Here is an 11,875-nt window from a genome sequence, read left to right as displayed (position 1 = left end):
GAATTGGGGTTACTTAGTTAATTCACCATGACTGGTTTGCTTGTTCCAGAATCCCACCACTACCTGTGTAAAGAGCCCCCCCTTCTCTGAAACAAAAAATACAGTAGATGTGGCAGCCCAGAGTTTTGTGCAAACTCCTGTTATGTAATTAGATATTTTAGCTGGGGTTTTGGGATTGGTGGTGGTGGTAGTGGGAGTGTGGAACAAGCTGCCCAGCCATGTGGTTGAAGCCGATACCCAGCAGTCTTTAAAGACATGGCTGGATGATCCTATGATCAGCTAGCTACGAGCTATCAAACAGGCAACATGGGCAGAATGGCTCCTCTCACTGGGAACCAGTCCTCTGAGCTTATGGAAACTGCACCCTTGAAAGATATTAGTTTTAAAACCCAGGGCTGAGCTCAGAGACAATTGAACCAGGAGTCTACACCCAAGTGGATCAATCAGCACTGATTCACTGTATAGCTGAGCTAGGATGTAGCTCAAGCATGTTATACCACGTCTTTTCAATGTCTTGTTAATCATTCCATGCGGCCTCAGACAGATGTCAGTACAATCGGGACCTGACCCAAGCATTCAGAATCCGTGAAGGCAGCGACGCTGTCAGCACAGAGCATTCCCTCTGAATGAACAGTAAAAACACGACGCAGAGGACACAAGAAGGTAGGAAGTGGAAGCGCATTTAAATTTGAGGAGTCACTTCTTTACACAAGGGCTGGCGGGGGTGTGGAACAAGTTGCCCAGATGTGGTTGAAGCTGAAATCCTGGATTCTTTCAAGAAACAGCTGGATGAGATCCTGGGATCAATTGACTTACTACCAAAAGGGCTAAATGGACCTTCTCTCTCTTTTGTGACCTTTCTTATGTTGTTACGTTAAACAATAACTTTCCAAGCTTCCACTGTGCTGTTCAAGAACCTCACCGCTTTCTTTGAGCTTTCTTGGAGCTCTACCTAAAGCAAACTTCAAATGTCAAAAAGTCCCGACTTTTTCCAGGGTTAGAAGCTAATCCTGGTCATGGGGGGGGGCCAGTTGATCTCGGTCACAGAGCAGCAGTGCGCAAAGGCGCCTGGCGTGACATCACAGCCGCCAGCCCCGCCCCCTCGGCCGTGCGCACATGAGGCTCAGAATGTTCCCACAAGCCCACGGCGTTCCAGCGTGCCGTCTCCACGTCAAGGCATGGAGCAACCCAGACCTTATCAGCGCTGGCTCACCTGGACCCCTGGCGGCGTTGGCATCCACGTCAGTACAGTACGGCGCAGTGACGTCTTTCCCCACGCAGTGGCATTAAAAACAGTTTTTTAAGTTGCTCACAGAATTCCACAGGTAAGTGGAAAGTTCCAGCTGTTGCAGAACTGTAATTTACCAACTAGTTGACTTAACAAACTAGTCACTGGCACTGAGATGGAAAGCCTGCAATACTGTCACCGGGGCTGAGAATTGAAACTGCATTAATCCTCCAAAATCTGGGGAATCTTGAAACCAGGCTCCAAAAAGAGTCATTGCCCAAGGTCACTCCTACTGGAAAACAGCCAGGAGGGTTATCGCAGGTCCTGACGGAATTTGTGCTGAAACAGAGATCTGAAAACAGGTACCTGTAGTTTATCTAATGAACAGCTGCCTTATCAGGCAAAGCTGAGGCCTGACGGCTGAGTTATCTGCAGAGAAACCAGTGCAGATAAGCAAGGCTTTAGGGGCAGAGAGGGAGGGAGAGTCCGCACTGCTTCCAGGAACCAGCACTGTGGCACATTGAGACAGGTGACTTCCTTCTCTCCCACATCGCAGCTTCATGCCGGAATGTCAGACCGGACATAAAGGCTGCTCTTCCAGGATTCTCTAATAGAGAACTTTCATTTTCCAAATTAATTTATCCAATTCAGGGCTGCAGGGAGGCGGAGCCTATCTCAGCAAGCAATGGACACATTGGTACACCCTGGACAGGGCACCAATCCGCCACACACACACATCAGGGTCAGTTTTTCTAGACACTAGTTAACCCACCAACACACCCCTGGTCTGTGAGAGGACAGTGGAGCACCTGGAGGATACCCATGTGAACACAGGGAGAACATACAGACTCCACACAGACAGAACCCCAGGAACTGAACCCAGGCCCCAGCGCTGGGAGGCAGCAAAGCCTCCCTACAGCAGAGTCATATTTCTTAAATAAATATTGACTGAGAACTTTCTTCTAACACTGAAAATAAAGTGCCGGAGACACAGACTGGTAGCTCAAAGCACTGCGATTGGAACCCCACATCCTTCACACAGGACACATGAACACAGCGCAAGGCTCTGAACCCCATTGGGGAGGAAATTAGATTCTGGTGTTCAATTTTCTCAGCTCCGCCTCCTTACCTCTCCTCCATTCTTTTAAAAAACAGGATCTTTTTTAACACACTAGAGCTGACACGTGGCACAAACAGCACTGTTCATAACGACAAGAACTGCCTCGGTTTTTCAATCAAAGTCTATTTATTCTGTGACTCGTGTTTTGTTCGCAAAAAGTTAATTGATTCTACAGGTAGACAGCTGTTTGAAAAGAGATGACAATTAAACCATTCTCTTGATTTTAATTCTTAATCACCCAGGTGAGCTCGAAACCAGTTAAATAAAGGCAAATTTAACATAATAATTAAATACATTTAAAGCACTAATCACTCTAGAAATCTATAATAAAGGCTCACAACTGCAGTCATCTGGTTCCAGAATAGTAAATCTAGGACAGGAGCAGGAAACCGCTCAGCTACGTAACCTGGATGAAATCCTGGGATCAATCAATCCTCTTGGAAAGTTTCAGTTGGATGGGCCGGATTCCCGACTTCTGCCGCCAGGGGGCAGCAGTGCACAGCCTGAGCTGGGCGGGTCTTGTTTATTCCGCCGAATGCAGCGGCTCAGGGCCGCAGGTCTGCAGATATTCACCGCACGCAAGCCGCCTGGCTCAACAGTTATGTCAACAGGGAACACGGAGGGATATCGCGAACAAACAGCAGAAAGCCTGTAAAAAAAAAAAACACCGAACGGACGTTGCGTCGCAATCAGCCCTGATATTGCCTTTTAACTGCTGTATTCTTCCCATCTGCCTGAACCGTCTTCTCAACCAGTTTCCTGTTTCCCTAGCGTCTCCAGTCGGCACTTTAAAAGACTAACAATAAAATAATAATATGTGCTGTGTTTTGTTACTTTTTATTGTTCAGTGTCATAGGAGACCTACGTACTTACATACCTTTGTGAACCCTCTGAAATGTATGATGTTGTTAGGATTGTTACAGACAAATTACCACGTCTCTGTGTTTAAAAAGAAATAAATTGTTAGGACATCAATCTAAGCAAATCCATCTAATGTTATGTTTTATACATGTTTCTGGAAATAAAGAGCTTTAAACGAAGACAGTGTTGCTAGAAAGACCATATCTTCATCACTCCCATGAATTGTACCCCAGCTCAACAATAACAAACGAGAGGAGCCATTAGTACCACCTTGAGAGAAACCAGGGTATGGGCCCCCGCAGCATGGCCGACCAGCGTGTCCCACACTCACACCACCCTCTCTGTAAAAAAGTGCCCCTGTTCAGTTTTAAATTCACTTCCATGTAGTATCCACTTGTTTCCTCTGGTTTGTGCCACACTGTTTGTGCTAATGAGGTCCACTGGCTTGCATCAGGTCAGCTTGCAGTTGAGACCGAAAGGGTTCAGTTCCTTTAGCCTGTCGGCTTTACACCTCAGGATTCACCTGGTGGTTCTTCTTCCAGAGCAGCAATGTCTTCTCTAAAGAAATCCAGAGATACCTGTGTTTGAACTCCAGCGATAAATCATGAGACTCACTGGGTCAATTGGACAAGCATTGAAAGATCAGAAGGAGCTCTTGATCTCCGTCTCCCCCTTCTACTTCAAAACCCTCACTGCTGGCGTGACGTTTTATTGGAAATCACAAACCACATCTAAGAGAAAAGGAAGTTGGTTTTCTGCTTAGTCACTGACCCCCCCAAAATAAAAATAACACAGCAAAATGGATCATAAATGTAATTGGTGCAAAATTTCAGGAAGGTAACTATTCGATCGATTAATCTAGGATTTAGAGGCAGTTATCTCCTGCTTTCCAGGCTGGGACTGTACTAGGACTCATGATTAACCACAAAAGTATGTCGGAAATGACCAATCTGGAACTTCCAAAGCATGCAAGGAGAAAGAAGTGTTCCTACGCATATCCTGGCTCTCTGTCTCCTCAGGATTGCGCACAGACAGACTGCTCAGCTCGGAGAGCCTGCCAGCTCATGCAGTCATACACATCTTCCAGCAAACCACATTAAGCTGGTACCTGCTGTGACGTCCCTCAGAAGGCTTTGGCTGCTGTTGGCTCAGTATTTCAATAGGAATTCCAAAGTGCTGACAGGAATCGAATGATGCACGAAGAGCTGGGAGCTGCTGACCTCACGCTGACCCCAGAGCAAGACTGATCTACTTCACGAGAAGGTGAAGATGAATGGAGACTACTGTGGTCCTGCAGTGCTGTCAGTGAGAGCTGTGTCTCTCCTCCAGTGGATGGAGACTCTGCTGTGATCCTGCAGTGCTGTCAGTGAGAGCTGTGTCTCTCCTCCAGTGGATGGAGACTCTGCTGTGATCCTGCAGTGCTGTCAGTGAGAGCTGTGTCTCTCCTCCAGTGGATGGAGACTCTGCTGTGATCCTGCAGTGCTGTCAGTGAGAGCTGTAAGGAGAGGAAAATGCAACAGGAAAGCAGCTCCTTGACAAGCTTATTGTTCCTTAACCAGCATCATGGCGGCTCAGAACCAGCGATATCAATCTTTCGGGTGGTTTTCTTCTTTAAGTTGGGTTATTTTCTGGTCAGCCCAGCAGGGTGGCTTGTTCTGCGTTTCTTAAAAAGAACAGCATTTTTCACTTTCACACGCCCGCCCCTGCCCCCAGGTCTGTAGGAACCTGCGACCGTAGAAAAGAAGCTTTATTTAATGGTCAAATCCGCTGTCTTATACCTGTTGCAGTGTCAGTGTAACAGAAAGAAAGCTATTTGATGACTCGTTCTTTACTCCTGAACAAAGACTACAAGGGGATCGGATTCAAGTATTTAAAATCCTCAAAGACCTTGACCAAGTCAAACCAGTAGATTTCTTTAGATTGAGCCAGACAGTTTCCCGTTTCCAAACTAATTGGAAACTAAATGGAATTGCATTAAAAACGGAGAACAGGAGAAACTTCTCTTCACAAAAAGCTGTGGGAGTGTGGAACAAGCTAACCAGCCATGTTTTGCTGAAGTGCAGCTATTGCCTGGATAAGTGAACTGTGAACCGGTCATCTGCTGAGTGTTTAGACAGTTACAGCAGGAGAGTAACGGCTCATAAACCAAGCTGGGGACAGACTGCACTGCCTGCTCAATGTCAAAGCTGTTATGCGCTCCTTAAGGCTCTCTTAATAAGACAGATCATTGCCAGGTCTGTTTTTTGTTTCAGCTGAGACGTGGGGAGATTGTGTGTGTGTGTGTGGGGGGGGGGGGGGGGAGTTGGGGGTGGAGAAATTCTCCATGAGAAAGCCTTGACTGGAAGAACTGTGACTGTTTACTCTTTCTCTTGGTCCACAGCTGGCAAAAGATCCTTCCAAAATAAACAATGCAATTGAGCAAGAGATTAAAACAAAATATGTTAAATCAAGCCAGGTAAGATGACAGCACATTTGCACAGTTTTCTGCATCTGAATCAACAGCGGCCTGCCGATCCGATGAGGGAGCTGTGTCCGATGAGGTTCTCCTACAGCTGTTTCCAACACAACTATGGGATGATTTTTGCAGCACTCAACCACTCTTTCAGGCAAAAGGAGGGCCTCCCAATTTCAGTGCAAACTGCAATGAAGGGAATGTGACATCAATACATTTCTTTTCCATCTGCGTTACTTTGCTTGGTTAACATGTGATGTTGACAAACTGAGGCCTGTCTGCATTTCTCCAGGATTAGTCTACTGGAACCCCTCTCTTACTGGGGTATCTGTCTTTATTTCACCAGGATTAGTCTACTGGACCCCTCTCTTACTGTAGATCAATGAAATACAGAGAGCTTCAGACAAAAGGCCTTTCTGTGCAGACGCTGGTGTCCTGCCCCGCTGCCCAGCCAGTCCACCCACACTCATCTGAGCTGGCAGCACTGCTTACTCAAGACTGCTTTCAGTCCAGCATGGCTCCTTCCTTGACACGTTACCGTGCATTACTGTGGTGCTCCACTGAGGTGTTCCTGCAGCCTGGGAGCCGCCCGGCGGGGGAGGGGAGACGAGCTGCGTCAGACCACTCTCCTCTCAGACGGGAGAGAGCGCTGTTCCCCTCTGTACAGCTCTGACAGAGCCCCCTCTCTGCCAGGACAAGGGGCTCATTCACCTCACACACTGGAGGAGGATGCCAAGACTTTAACCCTCTCCTGGGGGAGGCTGCAGGGGGGGAGGGGACAGCTCTTAGAAAACAGCGTTTGCTGTTCCAGTACTGTGCAGCCAGCCGGTAAGGAGCAGTAAAGCCAATAGTATAAACACAGTAAAGAATTACAAAGCACAGTGTAATTGTGGTGAAAGCACAATAAAGTGTTGCAAGGCAAAATGAAATTCTAGCAAAAACTGAGTTAAGTGTCTCATTCAGAATGTAGGCCAAAAGTACTGAACTCAGGTGAACATGTCAAGACAGTTATCATGATCTGAGCAGTCACTCCCACTCCCACTCCCACTCCCACTCCCGAACCCCAGACCCACAGTGATTGCTGAGTACTTCATCAACCAGTGCACAACTAGCAGGATTATTCTTGCAGGTGAGATACTGCATTACCAAAGTTAATCCAGACATCTGGCTCAAGGCAATAAAAGACTAAAGACAAAACGCAGTGGAACAGATGAAAACTGTGGTAGAACAGTAATCATTCCTTTACATGATCATTGGATCGTTCATCTACCAGAAGTCAAGCAAAACATGCCAGAACAGACTCCTCACAGTGCGGGATTTCTGACTTCCAAAGATGGAATTAGTCTGGACTAATGAATTCAAACTAGCAAATCTAACCATCTACAGTCAGTATTAACTAACTGCTGAACTGACTCCACATTCATCTGCTTCTCTGGGTGTGAATTCTTATGTCTCACAAGGAGTCAAAAGATCAAGAATAATTCTGCACCTAGAAGGATTTGTTCTTCCGGGAGTTTGCATGTTCTCCCTGTTTTATGTGGGTTTCCTCTGGGTGCTCCAGTTTTCTCCCACAGTCCAGAGACATGCTGGTGAGTTAACTGGCTTCTGATAATTAGCCCTGGTATGAGTGTATCTGTCTCTGTGTGTCTGTGTGTGTCCTGTGATTGACTGGTGTCCTGTCCAGGGTGTACCCTGCCTTGTGCCTGGTGTTTGCTGGGATAGACTCCAGCTCCCCCATGAATGACGCCAAACTTAAAGAAGTGGTTATATTCATCATTACTTCTAAATGCAAAACACCTGACACTAGAAGGAAAATAATCTATACCATGTTAATTACATCAGGTTCTCTGTGTTAACAACCTAGGCTGAAGGCATATGACATTATTGGACACCTCAGAAGCAAACCAAATCCATATAAAATCTGCACAACAACTGTAAAACTGTAACAATGTGAAATGTCCTAACTCTGGTGAACAATGTCTAGCACTCCTGTGTGTATAATCTGAAAGCCCCCTGAGTAATTCTACACCCTTCCTGGTACATTCTACTCAGATAGAGATTTCCTGTTTAACAGGCAGTAATTTAACCAAAGAAAATAAACCAAAAACTGTCCCTGTTTCTCAGCAGTGTTTCACGATTAATCACTGCAGCTCAGTAATTGCTGCCTGAAAGGCGGAGAAAGTAAGTTGGGAGGAGAGGCAGAGAGGAGATTCTGGTTCAGAACTTAAAGTGAAAGACTTGTTACACAGCTGGTCCAGTGATTCAGGTCCAGTCATGTTATTGCAACTGATTATCTTTAGTCATGAACAGAGAAACAGAGAGTTACAAGGTAACCTGGTACAAGGAGCCCTAGTGCTCGAAATTCTTGAAGGCATCAACAAAGTCAACCCAGCAGGACAGAACAGCCCAGAACAGGAAGCACTTCTTTACCCAGAGGGTTGTTGGAGTAGGAAACAAGTACAGAGTCAAGTCATGGAAGCCGATACTCGGTCTTCAGTCAAGAAACAGCTGGGTGAGATCAGCAGTTCAGTTGGCTACTAACTACCAAACAAGTTAGATGGTCCAAATGGCCTCCTGTCAATTCTAGCCTTTCCTGTGCAGGTTTCTGCTGTGTTGTCCTTTCTGTGAAGGCAATCAGCCGGCCAGTCTGTGGGTGACTTCTTGTCTCCTCAAGTACCAAAGGCCGAATGCCTCCAGACCCCAGTGATGTGTTAACAAGGGCTGCTCTCCAGTTGTTTTGTTTCTATGCTGAGGAAGCAATAAAAACAGGAAACGAACAAGCAGTGTTTCGTCTGCCTTTCCCCGTGCAGCTGGAAAGTGGCGAGAGCACAATGAGGTCAGTCATGTCTCTGCCCCTGGATGCCTGGAGCCTGGCAGGTCTGGGAGTGTCTCGTGTCTCAGTGTGCACCTGGAGCTGTTCTGCGCTGGGTTTCGTTTCTCCTCGGCAGTGGCAGGAAACACACCCACAGAGCACAGCGCACGTGTTCAGAGTTACACACAGCAGGCGTGTTCAGAGTTACACACAGCGCGCGTGTTCAGAGTCACGCCTCACCCCGAGGATCCCAGCTGCATCTTCTACTGTCCCTCACTCCAGCGCTGAGCACAGAAAGCCCGCTGGCTCAGCTGGACGCTCCTTAACTGCTGTCTGGGCTGAGGCCTCGGACTGCATCACGCATGTTGTTCTAGATATCATGCGCCCCTCCACGTGGATTCCTAAGGTATCCTCCTACCACTTCCCAAAACAGACAAGCCATGCCCAAGGTTTTGGAATATCTCATTCTAATGCATTATTAGGCCTATTTAATTAAGAGTTCGGCTGGACACATGGATCACAAAGAAGCAGGACTGAGTGTCTGAGAGCCTGAGTCAATAGACTAGTGAAAGCTCTCCTATAACGTTCGTTCTTTTTTTTTCACGTGTGAAATTTTGCTCAAGGTTAAGTTCTCACTGAACTCCAACACAACTATTTTTGTCAGTGGCACGAATTTCTTTGTACTGTAAGCTCGGTGCCTTCATTTCACATCATGAAACCCCTTATGTGGGCTTTCAGAAGACCGCAGCCTTCTGCTCCTCTGAAAACGGAAGATCTTTCAAACTAGACAGCGCTCCTGGTGTGCAAGGTTGGTCGCCACTCGCTTGCGGTCCTGTGATGACTGTCACTTCTAAAACAGTACAAGAACTGAAAAAACATCTTCCTCTGGAAGACGGCTGTCCCACAACTGTGGTCTAGACACCCACGCTGACCTACATACTGAGAGCCGCGAAGTCCGACTCACTAACACGCACATGCTCTGCTACAGACTCGGCTCGTGAAACCCGAGGGACATGTAGTCTATGAAAGCGGCTTGTTGAAAGGCATCAGGAGAAGATACAGGAAAAGGAGACCATTACTAGCTAATCGATTCCAGCATCTCATCTAGGCGTTTCTTGAAAGAAGCCGGGGAATCGTCTTTCACAACGTGACTGGGGTGACTGCTCCACACTCCCACCTCCCTTTGCGTAAAGACGCACGCCTCCTGTTCTGTATTTTAAATGCTCCTCCACGTAGGTTCCACTCGTTCACCAGTTCCGTGTGTGTGCTGGAGTATGGAGGGTGAGGGATTATTAACTGCGAAGGCTGCTTTTGGAAAACAGGAGGGTTTTTTTTGTTTCGCATTCTTAGGATTTCTGGAGGTTTGGAAAGGGGTGACCGCGCCCCCCGGCGGGTGGAGCTCGGCTTGAAGGTCGGGCTCGGAGCACCCGGTTCTGCTGTTCCGCTTACAGTCCGAACCGCACCGCGCAGCTGCGCAGTGGAGGCGCTCATACTAATCAGCGCTCCAGAAATACAGCCCGAGTCTTAAAAGCAAAATTCAATACCACGTTGTGTTGAGCTCAGCTCAAAGAAGCACCGTGTGAACTGGGGCACTTGCGACTCGGGTCGTGTCTGGGGTTCCCCGTGTCGGAGAGACAGTCAGCTGTCGGCTCTCGGTTACTGTTTTCTCTGAAAAACAAGATGAACGGCGGTGAATGAGTTTCTCTAGTTACCCACCTAGAGATATATATTTAATAGAAAAATACAACTTCATCCCCCAGGTGAACGCGGAACATGCAGCTGGGTGAAGGGTGAGGTCACGGGGCGATCGGAGAGGGGCCTCCAGTGCTTCGTGAGGGGAGCTGGGGGGGGTGTGACCGATGTTTTTCTCGGGTCCTGTGGGTGAACAGCTGAGACTCGGACGTCCGAATCGCGAACAGCTGCAGACTCAGCAGGGCGCTGGAGAGCCCGAGACAAACCGCCATTAACACCTCCTTTATTTCATCTGTGTGCTGGGCAGAGGGGTGTCGCTAGATATTACACTACTGCCTTTTGTTTTGAATGATGTTTCTATTGCGCCTCACAACACGTGAATGTGCTCTAGCGCTGGTGCCGGCCTGTGTGAGGTCTGCTGCCCTGAAGAGGGGGATGTAGCCACAGATTGCGAAATCCTGTGCGTGCCCACTCACGCGGAGCCCCGAGAGGCGGGGGGAGGGTCGTGGAGAGTCCTGATTGGCCCCCGGGTTTGTGCTGAAAGCGGTCAGCGCGAGAGTAATTTCTGGCTCTGCCCCTCCCACCACCCACCTCTCTCGGTCAGCTGCGTTACGGGAAGCCCGAAAATTCCGCTCTGAGTCCAGAAACAAACATCCTTCTGAACAGCGCACTGCGCTCCTCTGTTCAGATGTCAGATTGCTGCGCCCCGCGTTCCTCCAGTCTGCCCTGCCTGCTGCCTGTCCGTTTCTGACCTGTACACCTCCCCTGTTTCACATGTGTGGTCAACAGCTCTGGCACAGCGCCTGCCCTCCGGCTGCCCTGTTTATGTGCCCCGTCTCTACTTCAGCATCGCCGTGTGCTCACCGTATGGCTCTGTCGCTCTCCCACTGCACCGCCCCTGTGTTGAGTGTCCCTCCTCTGAACTACATCCCTACACCCATCGTCTACCAGCCTCCTCCCAGGGCCAGTTAACCAAGGAGAACATACAGACTCCACACAGACAGCAGCCCAGGAACTGAAGCCAGGGTCCCATGTGACACTATGCTGCCCTGACCTGTATCACCTATCATTGTATCATCTGAATTGTATACCCCAGACACCTTGTTTCAGCCTTATAACAGGATATTACATGCTGTACAATAAAGGCTCACCCGTCTGACTCCAGTTACGTTTTCTCAATCTAATATCCTCTTTCTACAACCCGGAGGGCATTCACGAAACTGAAAGATCCAACTAGCCAAGTCTTTTCCTGAGAAACGAAACTGAAATGAAAGTGCGCAGTTTCCCCGATGTGACTCGAGTTGATGCAGAGAATACAAGGGGCAGAACAACGGTTTTTAAATTTTCTTTTGTTCTCGGCTCTACGACACGCGCCTGCAGAAGCGCCCTGCCCCTGCTGCTCAGGACCTCGTGTTCCAGCGCCACACTCACACCTGCCATGAGTTTAGTCCGTTGAACAGCAGGACAGGGCGTCACGGGGGCGCAGTGGTGGGCGTGGCTGCCTCACGGCTCTGGGGCCCTGGGTGTCTGTCTGCTGGGAGTTTGCATGTTCTCATGGCATTCGCGTCGGGTTCCTCCCACAGACCAGGATTATCCTGCCAGTTTAATTCTGGCGGTTTCTGGGAGAATTCGTCCTGGTGCGAGCGTGAGCTCTGCGATGGACCGGCGTCCTGTCCACGGTGTCCCCCGCCTTGCTGGGGCAGGCTCCAG

The sequence above is a fragment of the Lepisosteus platostomus genome, chromosome 26 (genome assembly GCF_059453375.1).
Source record: "Lepisosteus platostomus isolate fLepPlt1 chromosome 26, fLepPlt1.hap1, whole genome shotgun sequence".
Taxonomy (NCBI): domain Eukaryota; kingdom Metazoa; phylum Chordata; class Actinopteri; order Semionotiformes; family Lepisosteidae; genus Lepisosteus; species Lepisosteus platostomus.
This window is presented reverse-complemented; position numbering follows the sequence as displayed.